Source organism: Lynx rufus, unplaced genomic scaffold, assembly GCF_022079265.1.
Source record: "Lynx rufus isolate CCGP_SWC_20201006 ecotype Redwood Valley unplaced genomic scaffold, mLynRuf1.p SCAF_16, whole genome shotgun sequence".
In the NCBI taxonomy this organism is placed as follows: domain Eukaryota; kingdom Metazoa; phylum Chordata; class Mammalia; order Carnivora; family Felidae; genus Lynx; species Lynx rufus.
The window spans coordinates 57409367-57430806 of record NW_025814830.1 but is presented as its reverse complement, the minus strand read 5'-3'; the positions used below and the strand labels follow the sequence as shown (position 1 = coordinate 57430806).

At 51.2% G+C, this 21440-nt stretch overlaps 1 protein-coding gene and 1 long non-coding RNA gene across 9 annotated transcripts in view; one reads left to right on the top strand and one right to left on the bottom strand.

Annotated features, from left to right (window-relative positions):
- Positions 1-626: 626 nt before the first annotated feature.
- On the bottom strand, positions 627-9909 carry LOC124511588 (uncharacterized). 6 transcript variants are annotated; one of them, XR_006961938.1, is made up of 5 exons: positions 5579-7309; positions 4674-5367; positions 3361-3429; positions 1703-1877; positions 627-830 (listed from the first exon to the last, which is right to left on the bottom strand). It is a non-coding gene; the product is annotated as an uncharacterized LOC124511588 (long non-coding RNA). The 6 variants fall into 6 exon arrangements; XR_006961937.1 differs by lacking the exons at positions 4674-5367; positions 5579-7309 and adding an exon at positions 9435-9909 and having other exon boundaries at positions 1703-2057; XR_006961934.1 differs by lacking the exons at positions 4674-5367; positions 5579-7309 and adding an exon at positions 9435-9909.
- A 561-nt stretch (positions 9910-10470) lies between these two features.
- Positions 10471-21440, top strand: part of ANKRD11 (ankyrin repeat domain containing 11) — a 179837-nt gene continuing 168867 nt past the window's right edge. For all 3 annotated transcript variants that reach the window (XM_047078945.1, XM_047078946.1, XM_047078948.1), the window contains exon 1: positions 10471-10565. The gene's annotated coding sequence lies outside the window, so the exon portion shown is untranslated. The remainder of the gene's footprint in view (positions 10566-21440) is intronic.

Here is a 21440-nt window from a genome sequence, read left to right as displayed (position 1 = left end):
AAATTGTTATTGTGGTCTCTGTTGACTGACAAGTCAGTGGGAGGCAGTACTGGGTAGTGGCAAGGGGCCAACCTCTGTGGAAACAACGCTGGCTTCTGTCCTCATCCTATGACGTTGAGCAAGTTACTACCTTCTCAGAGCCTCAATTTTCTCATCATTAAAATGGGGATAATAATTATCTACAGAGTGAGGCTAATAGCAGCCTTGGGTTTCCCACAGTCTCGTCATAAAGATAAAATACAATAAAAGTACGTGAAAACAGCTCATGAAGCCGGAAGTCATTCGTATCTGGGAGTTATTCCTGGGATGTCATAGCAAATGAGATTCTGGAAGAACAGATTATCGATTCATTTATTCAAAATGTTTATTCATTTATTTTTGAGAAAGCAAGCAGGGGAGGGGCGGAGAGAGAAAGGGAGACAAAATCTCAAGCAGGCTCGTGGGGCTCAAACCCACGAACCACGAGACCATGACCTGAGACTCGGATGCTCAACCGACTGAGCTCCCAGGTGCCCCCCCCCTTAACCTCCGTTTACTCAACTGTCCTTCCTCGGCTCTGTGCACTCAGTGTCCATCAGGATGCGGCTTCCCTTAACTGGCGGAGGCAACCTCACGGTGAACGGGTTGCAGTCCCATGTCCTAGACTCCCGCATTGCCACTCCGACACCAGGTGTGTTTGTGAGCCAGGCGACCCTTGGTGGGGGGTGTGGAAGGAGGGGGCAGAGAGGACCTCTGCTGCTCCCACCCCTGCAGCTGTTCCTTGGCTGGTGGGGGTCCTGGGCTCTCAAGTTCCTGCTTCAGGCAAGCTGCTCCCCATCTGTCCTCCTTGTCTGTGAAACAGGAATGACATGTTAGCAGTCAAGACAGAAATTGATCTTTTGGGCCGTTTTTGGTTTTAATATCTAGGCTTCCTTTCTCCTATCAGAGCAATTATTTGCTTCTTCCTAAATTGGGCAGCTTGGCAGCAAGTAAAGTAAGCTGTTTCTCTTTTCTTAGAACAGGTGCTTCCACACTTGCCCTGGCCTCTGAGGCCCTGGGATGGTTGCACGGTGCAAGCACTGCTCCCAGAGTCACTCTGCTGAGCTCCTGCTGCCAAGGCTGAGTCACAGAGCTCTGAGTGACCTGTTCTACAACGAGGTATTTGGCCAATATTAGGACGTCTTCTATAAGATATACTTCCTTGTGGAGCATATGAATAAACTCGTTCATTTCTTTGAATTTTGGGAGGTTTTGTTTCTGAACTAAAGATCTTTCTTAGGAAGTGATTTCTTCTCATATCGCTTGTTAGCTGGGTTTTAGTCACCATATGTATGAGATTTTGTAATCACAGATTTTGTTCTTAAAGGGATAAAAAGTCCATTTCTACTCGCAAACAACCTGTATAGAAATTTGTGTGTGACTAAAGAGCCACGTATGCTCCGTGTTTCACTAGACTGCTGGGTGTGAGATTCTGGACCAGTCTCGGGGGACACCTGGAAAGGGCAGGGTCCACGCCCTCTCTGCGGACTGCTACCCCTCATAGCTCTGGACAGCACTTACTGAATGTATTAACTTAGCTTGCTGTGTTGCTTCGATCGGCCGTCCATTGCTAGGGAACAAATCAGCCTGACACTTGGCAAGTTAGAACAATGTTCATTGTGTCACACGGTTTTCTGAGGATTGGGCGTCCGGGTGTGGTTGAGAAAGTAGTTTTGGCTCTTACCCAAGGGTGCGGTCCAGGTGAAGCTTTCCTGGTGCTGGAGGGTGGCTCTCCAGGGGGTGCCCTCACCTGGCTGTTGGCAGGAGACCTGAGCTCTTCACCACGTGGAGCGTGTGGCAGGGACGGCCCCAGGGTGTGAATTCCAGGGGGTGGGCATCGTCGAGGGTCTCCTGAGAGCCTGCTGACCACAGTGATGATTACAGAAGGTGTCTGTTGTTCATGTCTGTTCAGCAACATCCACCCCTCCGATCCTGATCCCCTGGTCACGCGACCCCAGCCCTTCCTAGGGCTGCATTAATCCGCGCCACGATTGGTTCAGAAATGCAAAGTCAGCCAATGGCGTCCTTCCTTAGAGCTCCTGTTTGAAGATGAAGGGACTGCCTTTGGGGTCATAGAGAGGATGGACCGAGCAGGCCGCTCCCCCCTTTCCCACCCTGTGGAGAAAGCCAACCGTGGTTGGCGAGAAGGAGGCCCACGTGTAAAGGAGCAAAGGCTGCAGGTGAGGCGTGGGGCAACCTGGTTTGCGCCCCTAGATCCAGTCACTGCGGGTGGGACCCCCCACCTCGTCTCCTCATCACGAGCCGCCCCGTTTCTTTAGATGCAAGTTTATGTTGGGTTTTTGGGGTGTTGTTGGTCCAAGTTGGGGTTTGCCTGTCCAGGTTCACTAGCTACTGGGGAGTCGTCACTGGCCAGAGGCCCGGGGTCCCTCCCTCCATAACCCCCCAGTGTGGGCTCAGAAGTCTCATCTGGGTTCAGCTACCAGCAGAGAGGGACCACGTCTGGATGTCTGGTTTATAGCTATTCCTGGCAGTCCTAGCTTGCTATCTCCCTGGCCCCAGGGGTCACTTGTTTCGGGGAATGAGAAGACATTTGAAGGAAGAAGGCATTCACTTTTTGTACATGGTCCCCCAGACCGCTTGCAGTTGAATGTGCCCTGTAGCCAACAGGGTCCTCTGCTTGCTGGTCTAGGATGTAGCCAGTGACCAGGTCCGCCGTGTCTCCGCTCCCTGACCCACAGTCAGCAGCGGGCAGCCGAGCGACTCCTTTTCGCGGGGTTGGACAGAGCATGCTCTTCCCCTGAACAAGGACGGTCCTAGGTCTCTGTGCCCTTCCATTAAGGCACCGAGTGTTCACCAGCTTGCTAGATCCTAGAGGTCTATGGCCATCATGGCTTTTCAGCAAATCAACGGTGGACCTACTTCCGTAGAAGTTGCCGTGAGGCACCCTGAACTCGGACAGCCGCAGTGTAACAGGGAGAGACACAGCGACAGGCCAGTGTTCCCAGACATCCCTCCCTTGTGTGCCTCCCGCTAAGGAAAACCTTGCCTTTGTTCACTGAGACCTTCTAACGCCTGGTTCTCAGAGACTGCTGGCTCATTCCTGCGTGTTCTGTAGAGCAGAACAAAAAGAGAAGGGACAAAACCAGGCCAAAAGAAAGGAGGAGAGATACAGAGGGGTAGGGGAAAGAGCCCCCCCCTTCCCCAGAGCTGTTACAGGTTCTAAAGGAAAGATGGGGAAGGGGAGGGAGGGCAAAAGGGGCAGGTGGTGACTTTTGGGGGATTGGTGAGAGGCCCTCAAAGCAGTCGCAGAAAATGAAAGAACCTGGAGAAAAAAATAGATTTTTGTGGGATAAAATGAAATTTCCCTTAACAGGTACTTACTCTGTGGCCACGACCTAGGTGCTAGGGACACAGCAGTGGACAGATGCTTGTCCTCACTGAGCTTCTGTTCTAGTGAGAAACAAAAGTCAGCCACGTCAGCAAAGCACACAGTCCGTGAGATTGTAAGTGATTGCAGAGACAAAGTGTGAGATGGGGTGGCCAGGGCCGACTTCACAGAGAAAGGGACTCTATTATTTTTACTATTATTATTCTTTTTTAAATATCCTTTTTAAGTTTATTTATCTATTTTGAGAGAGAGTGAGTGAGCAGGGTAGGGGCAAAGAGGGAGAGGAAGAGAGAGAATCCCAAGCAGGCTCTATGCTGTCAGCACAGAGCACAATGTGGGGCTCTAACCCACAACCTCTGAGATCATGACCTGAGCCAAAGCCAAGAGCTGGATGCTTAACCAAGCCCCCCAGGTGCCCCAAGGTTACAGGTTCTTGAGCAGAATAAACAAAGTGACCCAGAGCCCATAGACTATGGGCGTAACCTGTCTCCAGGCAGAAGGGAGGGACTCAAACATTCGCCTGGGAGCTCTGCGGTTAGCAGGTGCCAAGAAGCCAGCCTTGCTGGACAGTGTGGGTGCCACCCACAGGGTCACTGGAAGGGGACACTGGAAGGGGACACATTCAACACTGAAACACAGCAGCAGCCCCGTAGCATTTCTTTTCTTTCTTTTCTTCCTTTTATTTTCTGAATACTTTTTATTTTTATTTTATTTTTTTTTTATTTTTTATTTATTTTTGAGACAGAGAGAGACAGAGCATGAGCAGGGGAGGGGCAGAGAGAGAGGGAGACACAGAATCCGAAGCAGGCTCCGGGCTCCGAGCCGTCAGCACAGAGCCCGACGCGGGGCTCGAACCCACGGACCGCGAGATCATGACCTGAGCCGAAGTCGGACGCTCAACAGACCGAGCCACCCAGGCACCCCCTGAATACTTTTTAAAGTTGCAAAGTAGGGGCGCCTGGGTGGCTCAGTCGGTTAAGCGTCCGACTTCGGCTCGGGTCATGATCTCACGGTTCGTGGGTTCGAGCCCCGCATCTGGCTCTGTGCTGACAGCTCAGAGCCCAGAGCCTGTTTCAGAATCTGTGTCTCCTTCTCTCTATGCCCCTCCCCAACTCATGTTCTGTCTCCCTCTGTCTCAAAAATAAACAAACATTAAAAAAAAAAAAAAAAAAAAAAAAAAAAAAAAAAAATTAAATAAAGTTGCAAAGTAAAGCTGGGTTTCAGGGACAACTTTGACTAATTCCTTTAATACTGAGCATCTCTGCTGTCCCCAGTGCCGTATAATTGTTTTGAAAGAGACGTGTACCCATAAAGCGCAGTCTCCGTCTCTGAGCAGGCTGGTGAAGCAGGGAGGGGTGAGCGTTCCCAGGCTCCCTGCTCCAGGAGGGTGCTGAGTGACTGACATCCTCCGGGCTTCTGCCGCCTGGGCCTGGACGTCCCCTCCAGCAAGCTCATCTCCAAAGGTTTCTGCTTCTCACCACCAGGCTGGTACATACGTGACCTGCAGGACAGCTCCAGCGGCCATCTGCTAGCTCCAAACTGCTGAGGCCTGGTGCTTCTCTATCTTGGCACACAGCCTTTCACCCTCCCCCCAGACTCAGTGGGACCACTCCTCTCTCCCTCCTTCCCTTGTTAACTGGTACACCTTCCAGTCTGGTGACATTCAACTCAATCTTCCAGACCCCAGGGCTCTGGATTGCCTTCTTGAGAATAGCTGCCTTTGCTGACAGCCTGCAGCCACGCCCTCCAAACTGCCAGACTTTTGCTGACCCCCAGAAAGGTCTTGGGCGGCCTCCAGGGGTCCCTGAACCACAGTTGGTGAACCCCTGGTCTCAATCATGGCAATTCCAATGTCATTAGGGTTATTCTTTATCAAAGATATGTGAATTTTATACGCTTAAAAAGGGAACTTGAGGGTGCCTGGCTGGCTCAGTCAGAAGAGCATGTAATTCTTGATCTCAGGGTCATGAGTTCGAGCTCCACGTTGGGTGTAGAGATTACTAAAAAAATAAAAAGGGGACTCAGATTAGATTCAAGATTATCTTTTGTGAGTTCCTCTTCAGCTAAAGATATCTTGAAGTACCCAGGGACAGTTTGGGGAGTTTGTTATTAAATCATCCCTGAATTCAGCATTAGCGAAAGGATGTGAATGGACCATTCCGGCCACTGAGCACTGTGGTCCCCCCAGGGCTGGCGTCCCAACCACCTTACCAGTAGGGCTCAGCTGTACCGCAGGGGCTGGTTTCCAGGGATTGCATAGGACAAAGCCTCCATGGCTCCTTCACAAACCCCAGAGAGGGGCTGCAGATGGGTGTCACATCACTTCCTGACCATGGCCACCCACCCAAGCTTCTGGAATGTTCTATGCCAGCTGCAGAGCCACAAGACCGTCTTTCAGTCCCCGTCTGGGCCATGAAAGTGTTTGAGAGATTTGTGTTCTGCCTCTGCTGTAATGCTGTCCAGCACACGGCAGGCACCCACGCATTTGTTGAATGAGTACACAATTCATCTCCCAGCTGAGTAAGCTCCGTGCTTTCTGCAAGCTGACGTTCATTACATAAAACACATTATGCAATATTATGACACCCTCGCTAGGAAAAGAAGTCTTAGGAAGACTTATTTTTACTCTCAACCTTTCTAGTTGGATTTGTGAGAAATTGAAGAGAAGAATACTTCATATCGATTTTAAAATGACATAAAAACCGGTAGGCTACAGAAAAGATACTGGGTCCAAAGTTTTAAAAATGACGGGGTGGCCTCGGTGGTCCTGGGGCCAGGGGTCCCAGGAACATCTGACTCTTGCCGCACACAGCAGTTAGTCCTTCCTCTGAGGTTTGGGAGGGCCGTGCGTCACGAGCTACGGTGGCAGCAAAGCATGTGAGAATCCGTTGTGGTTCCAAATTCTAATGTGAAGAATGCTGGAGAGCTGGGGTTGACCACAGGGCTGAGGCGGGGCTGGCTTGGCCTCGGGGTAACAGGCAGAAGGGAAGGGGTCAGAATGTGGGCCTGCTCTGGCCACTTCTGCCACTTGTGTAGAAGAGGAAGCAGACAGAAAACAAGGTGGCTGGGCCGCCTCCCTTTCAGCAGCGGCCTCCGGCAGCTTTGCAAGGGCGAGAAGAGCCTCACCCGTGCACCATCACTCTCCGGGTCCACGTGGGGGGGAGGGGGGGGGGGACAGGTGGTGTCCTGCGGAGGGTGGAGAGTCACTCCAAGCAGCTTGGCTTAGGGGTAAAAGGTCACATCATTTCTTCTCTGGGAGGGCGTCAAGCATCACCAGGGCACTGGATTTTTCCGAAGCCACATTTGGCTTATGTCTAATCGATAATTTCTTTTTTTTTTGGCTCCTGGGGAACAGAGACATACTGCAACATAAATGCTTTGGGCAGGATCTTGGTTTCTTGAACCTGAATCTCCCGGTGGGTCCAGGTAACTGCATCAAAGCAAACAGGCTTGCCAGGAAAGCCTGTGGGGATCCAGAGGAGGAATTTGTGGATCTAATTTGTTTCGTTTGGCCCACACGTTTGGCACATTGCTTTTACTGAACCGTCCTATAAAAATTTGGTTTCTGCTTTCCATGGAAAAAAGTGGAAGGTGTGGCAATGCGGGCTCTTCGGTAGCCCCCGTCAGGCCCCCCAGCCTCAGCCATGCTGCCGCCACCTGGCCCCTGCTCTCCTACTCTGCCGTCCTCACCGCTTCGCCACCCCCCTTCCTGCTTCTCTTTTCTCTGGAACTATTGCAACAGCTTCCCACCTGGCCTCTCATCCTGGTCTCAACCTTCACTCTGGTTCAAAGGCGCTGTTTGAGAACAGGACTCTGTCTCTGTGCTTCCTGATTAAAGCCCTTCACTGGCAGGTGCTGCTTGCAGGCTAAAAAAATCATTCGTGTGCCAGGGCACCTGGGGGGCTCAGTCAGTTAAGCATCGACGTGGGCTCAGGTCACGATCTCTGGGTTTGTGAGTTTGAGCCCCAAATCGGGCTCTGCGCTGACAGCTGGGACCTGGAGCCTGCTTCTGTTCCTGTGTCTCCCTCTCTCTCTCTCAAAAATAAACTTGAAAAAAAAAATCATTTGTGTGCCTGCGAGGCCTCACCTGTGCCTAGCTACCTCTCTGCTTTCTGTGGTTGCCCCCCCCCAACCCATCACCCACATGGAGACCCAAGCATCTTGCACTTAACTGTATAAAAGTAAACTCCCAGTTTTTCAGCCCAAAGCTCTATCCCCCCTGGAGCCCTGCCATCCGGTGGTGACTTCAGCCCAGACCCTTCTCTCTTACAACCCACAAGTCCTGCCAACTCTGTCTTCAAAGCACATCCCAGACTCGAGGGCACAATGGCACTGCTGCCTCGCCCCACCTTCTCTGTGCTCTCGTCGTCCCGAGTGATCCTTCAACAGGTCAGGCCACGGCTCATGGTCCTGCGACCCTGCAGTGGCTTAGGGTGATTTCCCAACTCCGAGTGGGACCCTTGCTCAGACGTCTTCCTCCTCTTGTTTGCCTGGGCTTTACTCTGTGCTCGTGGGGCTCCTTCCTGCCCCATCTGGGGTGATTTTCTCCAAATCATGCCTTGCTTCACCTCCGGGGTCCTCCTCAAAGACGATCTTATCTGGGTTCTTCACCTACTAACTTATATTAAACAGCATGCCTCCTCTGCCCCCATTGCCCTGTATTTCACGGAGGTCTTACAACAGTGCTGAAAACACAGCGGGCACCTAAAAGCCTTAAATACGTGAATATGGCCCCTTGGGCCACCGCAACCCTGTCCAACTTAAGGGCACCAGTTAGCTTGCTCCTTTGCCCACGAAACTGAATGCAGCCAGGATGGCATTGAAAATTTCCTAGCAGTTGGGGTGCCTGGCTAGCTCAGTTGGTACAGCCTCCAACTCTTGATCTCCGGGTGGAGAGTTCGAGGCCCATGTTGGGTGTGGAGCCTGCTTATACAAAGTAACATTTCTTAGTAATAAAAACAAAATTTCCTGGTAGCAATGATTAGGGGAAAAAAAAAGGATAAAATTAGTTTCAAAGCTCTATTTTATTTAATGCCATTATCCAAAGTACTATCACTTCCATGTGTAATAAAAACATTTTTTTGAGATATTTTACATTCTTTTCTTCTTCATGCTAAGTCTGAAATCTGGTGTGTATTTTATATTCACAGTACATGTCAGTTTGGACTCACATCTCCAGTACTTAACAGTCCTATGTGGCTAGAAGCTATCCTATTGGACAGCAGACCTAGAATATTCTCCCATCTACTCACCTCTTCCTCAGACTTCTGACAGCAGCAGTTCGAGTGTAACACCTTATGGAAATCTTTTGCAAGCCACTCCCCCAGACTAGACCTGGTTTTCACTCAATATTCTTTCATAACTCCTTGTACGTCTTTCTCAAAGTGCATATTGTGTGGCTGTTTGATAAACACGTTTTCCCCGCCTGACGCTAAATCCCAGCTGGTAGAGACTCCACCTGCTCTGTTCCCGTCGACTTTCCAGGGCTTGATATAGTGTTTGGCCCATGGCAATAAACCTCTCTGAATAAATGCACTAAATGGCTTCTTTCACTTTACTCTGCATTTCTTTTTTTTTTTTTAATTTTTTTAATGTTTGTTTATTTTTGAGACAGAGAGAGACAGCATGAACAGGGGAGGAGCAGAGAGAGAGGGAGACACAGAATTTGAAGCAGGCTCCAGGCTCTGAGCTGTCAGCACAGAGCCCGACGCGGGGCTCGAACTCACGGACCGCGAGATCGTGACCTGAGCGAAAGTCGGACGCTCAACCGACTGAGCCACCCAGGCGCCCCTACTCTGCATTTCTTGTCTCTCCTGTAGTTTTTACTTACAAGTTCTGTTTCTGTCAAAATTCTTTGCTTTTACCTTGTCAGACTATTTCCAAGGCAAATTCCCTCTAGAGAGTATTGGATTGGCTAAGGTCAGTGATTTTGAAAATTTTCCAAGGATGAGTATTATCAGAGACCAACATAGAAAATCCTAATTCCTCCTTCCCTCCATCTAGATTTACGCAAGTGGGCGTGGGGTCCGGAGTCCCAATTTTATCAGTGTTCCCAGGGAATCCTTACAATGAGGTGTCCACCGGGACCCTGGGTCATCATCCCGAGGGTGCTCGACAGCCCACGGCGCCCCGCTCACCCAGGGAAGTTACTGGCTGGGAGCGGGGAAATCGGAGCGTGGAAGGCAGCCGCTGCGGAGGGACCGCCGCTTCCAGTTTCCTACGTGCCGAGTCCCGGCCAAGCGCCGCGCACACTCCTCGCGCAGTCCTCCCGGTGGCCCTGCGAGGCGGGCGCGGTCCTTGCTTCCCGCGCTGCCCGCACCCGCCGCACGCGGAGCACCGCGCGCGCCTCCACTTAACCACAGGGCAGGGGCGCGACGGCCGCGGTCCGCCCGCACCAGCGCGCGCCGCCTGGTCTCCTCAAGCCGCGCGGGCGGGGGGGACTCGGACCAGGGGCCGAGGCTGCCGGGCTGAGGCCCAGCGCCGCCGATACCTCATCTCCCCGCTCCGTGGACGCTGGATCCCGGCTTTCGACCGTTCCCCTCGTCGCTGCCGGCGTTTGGAAAGACCAATCGTCGCGTCCGGGAACAAAAGGCCCGCCCCCTCTGCGAGGCAAGCAGCCAATCCAGCTGCTCGCTTCCCAACGTGCCGTGCGCCCGGACGCACGACCTTGACCAATCCGTCCTGGAACGTCGTCTGGTCCCGCCTCAGGCCTGTCACCGAAGCTGTCCCTCTCGCTGCCGCCCCTTCACCCCCGCCGGCGCACTTCCTCCCCGACGCCGTGACGTGCGCAGTCCTGTGCCCGGCCGCAGCGGGCCAATGGCGGAGGCGGATACGGCGGGCCAATGGGCGGCGGCGTCTCATGCGGCCGGCGCCCGCCGCAGCCGCCGCCGGGTCCGGGAGCCAGAGGCCGCCGAGCCGGAGCGCGATGGAGCGAGGGCCCCAGGCGGGGAGGCGCCGCCGCCGAGCGCGCGGCCCGACGTCCCCTCAGTGAGCGCCCGCGCCGCCGCGGCGCCGCCCGAGCCTGGCCGCGCCCGAGGGGCGGGCTCGCCTCCCGCCGGCCTCGCCGCTTCGCCGGCGCTCGGAGCCCGCCGCCGCCGCCGCCGCCGCCTTCCCGCTCGGGCCGGGGGACGGGCTGGGGCTGCATGGCCTCGCCCGCGCGCCGCCGCTGAGCCCCGCGGAGCCGTGCAGCCGGGAGCCGGTGAGAGCCGCCGCGGGCCGGGCCGGGGGTCGGGGCGGGCGCCCGGGCGTGGGGCCGCCTCGAGGCCTGCAGGCCTCCTCTCTTGGCGGAGCAGCGCGGCAGGCGCCGGGGGGCCCGAGGGGCCGACTTGGGGCTCCGGGGGGCCCGAGCAGCCGTGAGGGGCTGACGGGGGGCCCCTGAGGGGCCGGAAGCGGGGGGGGGGTGCGCCCGGGCAGCCGTGGAGGGCCGACGCTGGGCTGCGGGTGGGCCTGGGAGGCCCGGGCAGCCCTGAGGGGCTCCGGGTGGGCCTGGAGGCCCCGGGGCCGCCGTGAGGGGCTCCGGGTGGGGTTCATGGGTGGGCCTGCGGGGCCAGGGGCAGCCGTGAAGGAACTGACGGCGGCTCTGGGTGGGCCTGGGGGCCCAGACAGCCGTGAGGGGCCTGCGGGGGCTCTGGGCAGCCGCGCGGGGCCGACGGGGGCTCCAGGGGGGCCTGGCGGGGGGCGGGGGGGGGGGCTGGGCAGCCGTGAGGGGTTGAGAGTGCGCCTGGGGGACTTGGGAGGGCTCGGGGCGGCCGTGAGGGGCCGACGGGGGCCCCGGGCACCTGGGGAGCGGGTGCGCCGACCTCTGACCCGAGGGAGGGGTGCGTTCGCAGTGTCGGTTGTAGTTGTTATTCCCAGCGTCCCTATTATTATCACTGTTTTGAAATGGGAGCAGGCGGTTCTCGGGCTCCGAGCCGGAGGGGGCGGGCGGACGGGAGTCGTGAAGGGAGAGTGGGGGCGCCGGGGGTGCAGGAGGCGCGCGTAGGCCCGCGGAGGGGCAGGAATGCGGGGCAGCGGCGCGGGGGTGTCGTCTGGGGGGAGGGTAGGCGGGACTGGGGGGCGGGTGGGAGGGAAGCGGTGGCGGTGGCGGCTGCAACAGCAGTCCTTGGCCTCAAGGAACAATGTGAGACGTTGCCTGAAATGTTAATTTCCGTTCCTCATTTCATCATCCCCTGGCAGGGCGGTAGCTGCGAGTGAGTGAGTGAGTGAGTGTGTGAGTGTGTGTGTGTGTGTGTGTGTGTGTGAGTGAGTGAGTGAGCGAGTGTGTGTGTGTGTGTGTGTGTGTGTGTGTGTGTGTGGCTGGCCATGCCACATGGATTCAGTCTTCTCTCAAAGAGGGATTGTGCTGTTAAATTTTGTATCTTTGCCGTTTGTGGATGGGGGTGAAGAACTCTTCGTTTTTCTTGAGGTCTGCTTTTTTCCTGGTGCCTCATCAAGGTTTTACTGCTTCTGCTGTTCTGTTGGAAAGCTAGCCTGTATCTCGGCGTCCAAGGGTTTTTGGAAGAGGCTTTGAAAGATTAAGCTGGCCTAAGCTGGCCCTGTGCTTTGAAAACCATTTTCTCTCCGGCAGTTGAGATGCGGCATGCCTAGGTTTCCTGGTTTCTACAGGTTATAGGAAGTTTTGTATCCCTTTGCAAGAACAGGATGGTTTTGCAGATTTCCCGGTGGAAAAATCGAATTTCAGGCTTTCTTGTAAGGTGGCAGTTTTTGAAGTGATTTGAGCAGTATGCTCAACATTCCTTTTAAGCTAAGGAGTGAAAGTGCGCACAGTTGTTGAGTTGCAAACCTTGGAGTATTTTGGTGCCTGTGGCGGAGTGCGGAGCGGCGCTCAGCAAAGCTGTGTAACAGGATCTTGCTGGTGGAAAGAGCGCCGTTGAAACAGTTGCTATTTTGGTTCCTGCAAACCCGGTCAATGGCATAGCTTGAATAGTTGCAAACCAGAGACCCCCAGACGTGTGTTCCGTTCATTTGGAGACCTTGATTTCTCATCCGAAACGTTGTCCCGGAAGACCTGCTCTGTGTTGTGTCTTTGGAGACTGATTGCACAAGTCTTCTGATATTCCTTTGAAACTGCAGTTAAAAAAAGAAAAAAGGAAAAACATCTTGCTCAACTTTGATTGTGACCCTTGAATCGGATCCTTATCTCGGAGTTGCCTCCCCCGCCCTCCATTCAGCTGCTGTCCTCTGTGTAGTTGGTGCTCCGAGCTGGATCCCGGTCGGTCGGTCGGTCGGTCGGTCGGTCGGTAGGCTGGCCCTCCTGAATGGGCTGGGAGGAGACAAAGACCAAGTAGCTTTGACATTTTTCTGTGTCCTTTGTGCGTGCCTCCTGACTTAGTTAAAAAGCTCCCTCAAGGTATTGCTAAACTTGATCCAACTTTGAAACTTTCAGAGGTTTTTTCCCTCGATATTGTTTTAAGTTGTGGCAAAATATACATAGAATTTACCAGAAGTTTGTTTTGAAAGGTGTCACATAGTCTCAAGTTCCTCATTTGCAGTTCTAACTTCGTGTCAGCTGTCTTCCTCGCTGGGGCCTGTCAGATGTTCTAGACCCGCTGCAGACCAGCCACGCTAATCACACGGCACCGCCGTTCATCTCTCTAAACCAGATGGGCTGCTTACGACTGGAGGCTGTCATGTTCTCTGTAATTACAGTGTTGATACGGTGACAAGCAGAACTTTCCACGGACAGAGCTGAGCTCTGCTGTTTGTATTTGAGAGTATTTTTCTGGAAGCTGTGTGTGCCTTGGATTTTTAAGTACATTTGATACAGTAAGGTTATGTTTTATCCAGTGTAGCACAGTTATTTTGCATACGGGCAACGAGCCCATTATCAATGAAATAACATAATTAGAGAGTGTCAGTGCATAATCTGCATTTGTTGCCAAAATACGTGTTTTGATCCGTCCGCTGCCCCGTGTAAGGCCCTTCGTCCCTCACATGGTAAGCGTGGTGGGTGAGCTTTCTCTAATAGGATATCTGCTAGTTAAAGGGCAGAATGCTGATGGCGCACTGTGTCACTTACTGCCGTCGGGTCGGTCCATGCCCTGGGCGGGCGCGTTTTGCGTGGCCCGTTTGACGAGAGCCTCCTGAAGAAATTAAACGAACCCCAATAACTAAAAGTCATTGTCCTGACATTTTTTACTATGCGTTTTCTTAATTTTTTTGTTTGTTTACTTTTGAGGGAGAGATTGAGCATGAGCGGGGGAGGGGCAGAGAGAGAGGGAGAACACAGGATCCGAAGCGGGCTCCAGGCTCCGAGCTGGCGGCACAGAGCCTGATGAGGGGCTTGAACCCATGAACTGTGAGATCGTGACCTGAGCCGAAGTCGGACGCTTAACCGACTGAGCCACCCGGGTGCCCCAGTATGTGTTCTGTTAGTTGTATTTCAAATGGATTTTTTTGTGCAATTCAACTTTTCCAGTTTTATTTTACAGCTGTAGGAAAGAAGGGGTCAGTCCTCAGCTCCTGGAACTCAGGCAGTTAGAGATAATCAGCATAGAAAGCCTAAAAGGCTTAGGAAATGATCCACTTTAACAACTAGGTTGTTAATTCTGATCAAGATGTTTCTATTCCGAGGTGGCTCTTTTTTCTGTTTGATGGGTCTTTTTCCTGGTATCTTTTAAGCCAAGTCAGACCAAGCTATGTGTTTCCTTGTTGGTTTTTGTTATTCTTCTGTGCTTAACTCTGTTTCTCTCCCTCCACACTCAAAACTGTCTGTAAATAGTGTTTTATGGTACCGTAGAACTACAGATGTTATTTTTATGGTAAGGTCCCAAGTGGTTATTAACCATCTAACCCTAATTGCGTGACCTCTTCCCCCGAAGCCCCCCATGTGATCCCCCATCACTCTCCCTCTTAACTCCGGATGCTTTGGCTACATTGGCTTCCATTTCCTGGGTTGGGACACGTGCCGTATTCTCTCATGGCCTCGACACATGCTGGTCCTCCGTCTGGAACAGGGCCCTGCTGAGTGCACATTGTTGCCTCCCTTGCAAATCTTTGCTCGTCCGGAGCTACAGGATGACTCCCTCCAGCCTCTGGGTCTTAGTCAAATATTCACTCCCAAGGAATATGCCACCCCACCTTGTTAGAGCCACATAAACACAGTTGGGGGCCTGGGCGGCTTAGTTGGTTGAGCTTCCAGCTCTTGATTTCAGCCCAGGTCATGATCCCAGGGTTGTGGGGTCGAGCCCTGCGCTGTGCTCTGCGCTAAGCGTGGAGCCTGTTTAAGGTTCTCTCTCTCCCTCTCCCGCCCCCCCCCCCGCCTCCCCCCTTCTCCCCTGCTTTACTGCCTCTCTCGAAGACGTTAATAAATAAATACAAAAGGACTTAGCAGAATTGATGGAATACGCAGTGGTTGGATTACATCTGCCCTGTGAAAAGAAGGACTGCATGCTTAGTGACAATGGGGTTGGTCTCTGTGATTGCTCCTAGGGCATGACACTTGTTCTAGAAGTAGCTCAAGAAAGACTTGTTGAATTGTTTAAAGACTCTATATGGAAATACAGTATTTGAATGACTTTGAAAGGAGAAACTTGGGATGAGGAACTTTCATTTATTTGACTAGGAATGATGCTATGTGATTTCAGCCATTTTTCCATATGTTTTCATTACAAATTTTCTTTACAATTTAGACAAAGGTATGGGATCTGACATTTAAGATCGGCACACAACAACACCTAAGGACAATAATTAACGGAAAGGTTGTCTTTGTGGGAAGGAAAATGCCTCCTGGAAGCGGTTTTAGTGAGATTGCTGCTTTCGGGGCAAAGGTGAAAGCCTGCTGAGTGTAGTTTCCTGCTGTGTTTAGTTTAGAACTTTGAGCACCTTCTGGCCCCTTGTAACGTAAGCAGTGGTTTAGTGTGGCAGTGGAGTACCTGGAAAGTTTTAGCATTTTATCTTACCTTTTTTTTTTTGACTCGTAAGCTGTTGTAATAAATGCTCCTGAGCTTTGAGGCTAAAGCTTCTGTTTAAATATAAATTCTCCAGAATGGAGTTGGCACCTTAATGTCCTTCCTACCCCAGTTTTAGCATCTTGATGACCAAAAAAGTAATCTCTTTGGAGGGAAATCCACCAAAATGGAACTGTATGTTATTTTTTTTTTTTTTACCACTTATGTTTTCTGATTAAAAAAAAAAAAAAGTGAACCTGTTACGTAATTGGCAAAAAGATTGATTTTTGAAGAGACTAATTATGGTTATAATTTGGGTGACAGAGACTTGAATTTTTGGTTTGGATAAGAGTGTGCTTAATTTGTGTGGTTTTAACTTTTTAGGTAAGTAAGGGGTGAGGGGAATTGGTTGTGGTTGAAAGCATTTAGGGACACCATTCTAAAACCTAAGAAATCCCACAGTTTTGAACCTGATCTGTGACTAAAGAGTTGAGTGGGTTTGCATTGTGAAAATAAAAGAGGTCTGTCCCATTAGTACGGCTGAGGTTTCCAAGGGCTGGAAGGACTGACAGTTCTGTTGCCGGGTGGAGGCTGCCGGCCACCCCCGCCTAGGCCGAGGCCGTTGTGGGAGTTACAGTGTCCTTCCCGGCTGGCTGAGGGCAGGACCCAAGTTGCCAGCTCTGCCCTTGGCATCTGTGCAGTGAATTATTTATTAGCCTCAAAATCTGTAGGCACTCGTTTTCCACTTGTAAAGAAACCAGTGCGCACCAGTTCACTGTATAAAAGTGTTGGCCTTTTCTCAACGTAAAACATTTTCGATCACCTAGATCACAATTTTTGTCAAGGTTAAATAAAATTTCATAAAATCCCCCTCCCCTCCAATTGTTTAACTGTACAATGTGCCCTTTTAGAATGGTGAAATTGAAATTTTAACTTGTGAGTGCTTAATAAATGTGATATCAGAGGTTAGTTTTCATCTAAAATGTAGCAAATAGAGTTCTTTTCTCAGGGCATTAATAGAAAGTGCCCCACTCCTTGTAATGGCAGGCTCCAGCGCCAGGATGCTAATGTCCTGGAATAATGACTTTCTAAATAATGAGAAGTTTGCGCAAGGTTTTGGCCTCAGTTATGATTGCTTTGTGTTCCACTGCATTCATATCTAGCAAAATAAGATTTTCACTTAATGCTGTGTGATGATGTAAACTTGAAATCATTGCAGGTGTACCGTATAAATGTGTCTAAAATACAGAAGGTGAGGGAAGCAGTGAAGAACCTTATTACTCTTGAGAGAGAAAGCCTTGCTAGCACGCACCGTGTTTCTAAAGTGTGGTTTTACATCCTGTAAAACAGGAAGTAAAAATAAAGAACAACAACAACAAAAAACCCCAAAGCAGCACTCTTGAAGGAATTTTTTTTTTTTTTTAATTACAAAAATGCCTGGCTACTTCAAGGATATGCAGAACACTTAAAAAGAAAAACTCTGACCTTGTGGATGATAGAAAAGAAAGCCCAGGTTTTGGGGTCTGAAACTGACAGGGTCCTTAGTTTAATGCCCCAGCCCTTCCTGGGGCTCCGGTTTCAAGGCGTGTTTAGACTTTGTGACTTTTTTCCTTTCCAGACGTAGATGATTTGCTCCTGATGTGTTTGGATTACGTCGAGAACAGTCCACCTGAAATTTGAAGTATTTTAGTTTCGAGATTAGTAGATTAAATACGCTAAAACTCAAAGTATTTTCTTGTAGGAAAATTTTTCCTTAACACTTAAGAGGAAATCTTTGAATTGTGTCCTTTGTCTCTATGTATGAAGCTTGGAAAAGTGATCTGTGCTTTTGCTCATGGTTTAATTTTCTGCAGATGCAGCCTTAGTGAAATTTACACGGGAGCTTTATTTCTTTTCAGAGAAGTGATTAGATCTAATTCTTCTAAAAGTGGGTTCTCATCAGATGATGGACGTTTTATTTATTTTCGTTTATCTTAATTTTTTAAAGCAGGCTCCACACCCAACGTGGAGCTAGAGCTCACGAGCCTGAGGTTGAGAGCTGCGTGCTCCACCCACTGCGCCAGCCAGGCGCCCCCAGATGAGTGACGTTTTAAAGAGGACTGTGTTGAAGCAATAACTCTCATTTTCTGCAGAAGGCTGTTTGAAGGCTAAAGGCGCAGTGAGGGGTTAGCAAGTTGGGAAGAACATCTTTGTCCTGGAATCTAACCTATAGTCTCCTCTTTTCCTTTCCTTGATAGTTTTCTTTGAAGCCCCCAAATGTGTTGGCCCAAGGGGGCTGAGGAACAGACGATGAGGAAGGGTGAGTTACGTTAGATGGTGCCACAGGACGTGGGGGGGGGGGTGAGGGAAACACGTGCACTCCCACTTGGGAGGAGTGCTTGTGTTTTTGTATTTCAGTCGTGTCACTTACTTTTCTATAGCTGCTGTAACAAATTAGCACAGACTTGGAGGTTTAAAACCACATAGATGTGTTATTGTACAGTCCTGTAGACTAGGAGCCTGACGCGAATCTCAAGGGGGAAAATCCAGGTGTTGGCAGGGCCAGTTCCTGCTGAGGGCTCCGGGGGACACTGTTTCCTTGCCTCTTCGTCTCTTAGTGGCTCTTCACATTCCTGGGCCTGTGGCTCCTTTCTCCACCTTTTTTCTTTTTTTTTTTAAGGGCTTTTATAAAATTAAAAAAAACGTCTCATTTATTATTGAGAGAGCGCCAGTGGGAAAGGGGCCAGAGAGAGGAGGGGGACAGAGGATTCTAAGCGTGCACTGCATGGGGAGCAGTGAGCCCGATGCAGGGCTTGAACTTGAGAGCTGTGAGATCGTGACCTGAGCCATAGTCGGACGCTCAGCAGTCTGAGCCCCCGGGTGCCCCCCTCTTCTCCATCTTGGAATCCTGCAGTTTTGCATCTCTCTGACTTTCCAATGTCACATCTCCTTTCTACTCTGTTCTGTCTCACTCTTCCACTTTTGAGGACCCTTGTGATTATATTGGGCCCACCTGGATAACCTAGCATATGCACCCTGTCTGCTGATTAGACCTTAATTCCATCTGCAAACGTAATTCAGCTTTGCCGCGTGACCTCAAATACCCACAAGTTCCAGGGATTAGAATAGGGGCTCTTTGGGAGCTGTGTTTTGCTGGCTATGCTAGGGTTCCGTGGATGCGGTCATAACGTGAGGTTGGATCAGGTCATAGAGCTGGCTCTGGTGCTTTGCCTCAGTTCACCAGAACCATCTTGGCTCTGGGAAGACTCAGCCATCAGTCAGCCAGTGTAGTCTGGCATTGATGGGGAGTTAGTGAATGTGGTAGAAATACTTGTCCTGGATGAGGTCTGGCTTTTTTTTTGTTTTTTAAAATAAACTTTTATTTTGGAATAATTTTAGATCTACAGAAGTAGGACACACAGTAGTACTAGACCAGGTTCTTGAATGGTAACATTTCCCATAACACTGCTAAGGTTGTGAAAGCTATGAGATCAACATTGGTATATTACTATTAATTGAACCCCAGACTTCATTCAGATTTCACCCATTTTTCCACTGAGGTCCTTTTAGTGTTTCAGGATCCCACATTACATTTAGTTAATGTTTCTTTAGTCTCTTCTGTCTGTAGTAGTTTCTCGGGTCTTGTTTTTTATGACCTTGACAGGTTTTAAAGTTTGTTTATTTGAGAGAGAGAGAGGGAGAGAATGAGAATGAGTGGAGGAGGGGCAGAGAGAGAGAGGGAGAGAGAATCCCAAGCAGGCTGCGTGCTGTCAGTGTGGAGTCTGATGTGGGGCTCAATCTCACAAACTGTGAGATCATGACCTGAGCCCCTACCAAGGATCCTCAACCGACTGAGCCGCCGAGGTGCCCATGACCTTGGCGATTTTGAAGAGTACAGGGTTTGTTTTTATGTCTTTGTAACCATTCACCCATTTGGCACAGTTACAAAGCTCTGTACCACTGACTTCTGGGTTTCTCTGACTGCTTTTCTAAATGCAGGCTGCCTTATAGTAGGAGAGCAGTCTTAAATTTTTTTTTGCAACTGGAATGAATTACTTGTCTTATGGAGGGGACTCGTCAGACTAGACACACTTTGCTTTTCCCACGTTATATTGGTTTAGTCACTCTTACTCACTGCTCCTTGGGCCAGGCTGTGTTGTGGGTGCACAGAGGGACTGAGACACGGCCCCACCCTGAGGTTGGGAAGGAAGAGAGGTTGGGGGGGGGTGCTGTGACATGAGATAGGAGTTGAGAGGAGAGAAAGCATTTCTGGCTCTGAAGTCTGGGAGATGTCACGGGGGAAGTGTCATTTAAGAATCGGTGAAAGGGGTACCTGGGGGGGCTCAATCTGTTAAACTTCCAACTTTGGCTCAGGTCATGGTCTCTTTGTGTGTACGTTGGAGCCCCACGTCGGGCTCTGTGCTGACGGCTCAGAGCCTGGAGCCTGCTTCGGATTCTCTGTCTCCCTGTCTCTCTGCCTCTCCCCTGCTTGCGCTCTGTGTCTCGCAAATAAATAAACATTAAAAAAAAACTGAAAAGCTTCGGTGAGATATCGGGGTGCAGAACGCAGGGTGAGGCTGTCAAAGACTGTGGGAAGGACTGGGAGATAGGCTGTAATGTGGGACTTGCCAGCTAGACCTGTTTGAACTCGCAGCCCTTGGAAACAAACAGCGGCAGATGAAGCTGGGAAAACGGACTGGGCTCAAATTGTGTAAGACCGGGTCTGCCGAGGAGGGGGCAGGGCACTGCCCCTGGTGTGTCCCAGGGTGAAGGTGGTGGACGGCCAGATGGAGGTCAGAGCGGCACCGGGAGGAGGCTTTGCAGCGCTCCTGGGCCTGAACTCGAGGAGGGGAGGAGAAACAGGGAGTTGGCTGCCATTCTTGGAGGCAGGTGAATGCAGGGTCAGCCTTGTGTCTTCCAGTTCGTACTTTGACCACCGCCCTCCATTTCTGGGCAAATCATCAGGTTTAGGAAAGCTCACACCAGCAACACTGCTGTGGAAAGTAGGTGCACGTTTTCCAGGTAAAAATGTAAAACAGCTAGTTGGAAATGGATGATGGGGGGTGTAAAATTTGTCGTAGGAGCATAACTTGAATTCAAGTGAGTGGCAGCAAGGCCCATCCCAGAAAAGTGAGGAGTGGGGGGGCTTGTGACAGAGCCTGGCCGAAGGCCTGGCAGAGCTTGGGGAGCGCCCCAGACGGGGGGCGGGGGGAGGCGGCCCTGTCATCGGAGGAGGGCAGCGTGGGCTAAGACCTTCCTAAAGCATCTAGAGGACCTTGAAATGGGGAGGGGGTTCAGGTGCGCTGCGTGAGCGAGTCGTCCAGGCCAAGTGGTGCTGACTAACACGTATTTATACACAATGCTGGAAAATGGGAGGTGAGTTGACTCGGTGGATGGAATGGGGCAGACAAGTGAGGGGCAGTCTGGCGAGAGGTGATGGCAGGTGAGGAGGTGTGGCAGAGATGGAGCGTGGGAGGCCATGGGAGAGAGACAGGAGGGGGGCCGGGGCCCAGGGGGTGGAGACGCCCCTGCTGTCATGGTGCAGTCTGACGGGCGGAGGCCAGGAGTCCAGACCTCGTGTCCAAGACAGGGGCAGTCTGGTTGAGACCGTGTGCGCTGCAGGCCAAGGTTAGTAGTTTTGGGTTCATATAGGAGGGCTGGAGATTTGGGGGGCTGGAGAAATAACCTGCTGGTGCAGGCAATGCGGAAGGATTTGCTGTCTTGTTATTTTGCCCAAACTCATCTCTACACCCAGCATGGGCTTGAACTCCCAACCCTGAGATCAGGGTAGACTCTGACTCTACTGACAGGGCCAGCCAGACACTCCCGAACTTCGTTAGACTTATGACTTGTGTTTGTTTTACATTTTAAATATGTCAGTGCGTGTATCGATAGATACCTGATCAATGTTTGCGTGAAAGATCAGTCTTAAAAGTTAATGACTTAGGAAACAGGCTTGTGGCTTGAGAAGAGGAATGATACCAGTCAGGAAGTGTACTCCATGTAACAAACATGGAACACTTGGAACGTGTGCCAAGCATATTAACTAGCGTGAGAGTATTCCTGATTTGCTTTAAGTCGGTAGAATGTAGGCTTTTTCCTGCTCCGTCACAGCACTGTTACCATGTGCTGGGGCAGAGGGGCTTTGTCCTTGTGTCTGTCTGTGGTTGGGCAGTAGTGAGACTCTGGGCGTGTGGCGTAGGCAG